A 1,244-nucleotide genomic window follows, 5' to 3' on the forward strand; every position below is an offset into this window, starting at 1 on the left:
GAGAGAGAGAGAGAGAGAGAGAGAGAGAGAGAGAGAGACCTTGTTTCTACGACCAGGTGCAAGGAATTCATACCTTGGAGATGGCTCCCTCCCCAAGACTGTGTTGTGCTACGTCGATTCTGGTGTCTGTTATCCGGTTATCTCATGGGTATTGGTGGGTGGGGGAAGTGGGGCAAGAGACTAGGGGTAGAGGATAAGAGGATATAAAGGAAAAAAGAATGGAGGAGAGTGGGAACAAGGGGTGGGAGAGACGTTGTCAAAGGCAATGAAGGAAGGGAGGGGGGGGGATACTGGTCAAAATGGAAAGTGGCAGGCATTTTTTTTTCGTTCATTATATCTCGCTCTTCAAAGAAAAATATGATCTGGTTCTGTCTGTGATGCAATTTTAGCGAGCGCCCGTCCTCTAACCCCAATTGCATTTTTCTTTTAATAAGATTTTACAGCACTGGCAACGCAATTAGGTAACATATGTGACAAAGATGAGAGGGGTCACAAGAGAGTAACAAACACAAAAAGAAGAAAGTATAAGGACGACACACGCTAGATAGAAAAGAAAGAGCAAAACTACACCAGAGTAGTGTTTGAAGAATCCCGTCGTGTTGAAAGTGACGTTGATGTGCCTTGAAATCTGATTCCTGTCGTTCTTCATCTCCTCGCCCCCCCCCCTCCCCCTTACTTGCAGGTGACCCTGGCGACCTTTGCTACGTTCTCCCTGAGTGACCGTGAGAACTACCTTGACCCTGGCGGTGCTTTCATGACCTTGGCATTCTTCAACATCCTCAAGCCTCCCATGGATTTTATGTCTTCCATCATCTCCCTGGCGGCTCAAGTAAGGAGAAGGGGTGTGAGAGGGGGAGGGGAGGCGGCTTTAAAGACTGCGTCTCTTTCTCCCTATCAGTCTTCCTGTCTCTCTCTCTCTCTCTCTCTCTCTCTCTCTCTCTCTATCTCTCCATCCCTCGCACGTCTTACTATTTGTCCTCACATAGCCCTTCTCTCACTTTCTGCTTTGTATCTCTCTCACACCTCACAAACTGTCCACACAGACCGTGTGCGTGAAACCTGAGGCTCTCTCTCTCTCTCTCTCTCTCTCTCTCTCTGTGTGTGTGTGATAGAGAGAGAGACAGAGAGAGTTCGTGTGTGTGTGAGTGTGTGTTCGTGTTCGTGTGTGTGTGAGTGTGTGTGAGAGACCGAGAGAGAGAAAGTGTGTGTGTGAGAGACTGAGAGAGAGTGTGTATGTGTGTGTG

This window comes from Aplysia californica, unplaced genomic scaffold (assembly GCF_000002075.1).
Source record: "Aplysia californica isolate F4 #8 unplaced genomic scaffold, AplCal3.0 scaffold00253, whole genome shotgun sequence".
Lineage (NCBI taxonomy): Eukaryota > Metazoa > Mollusca > Gastropoda > Aplysiida > Aplysiidae > Aplysia > Aplysia californica.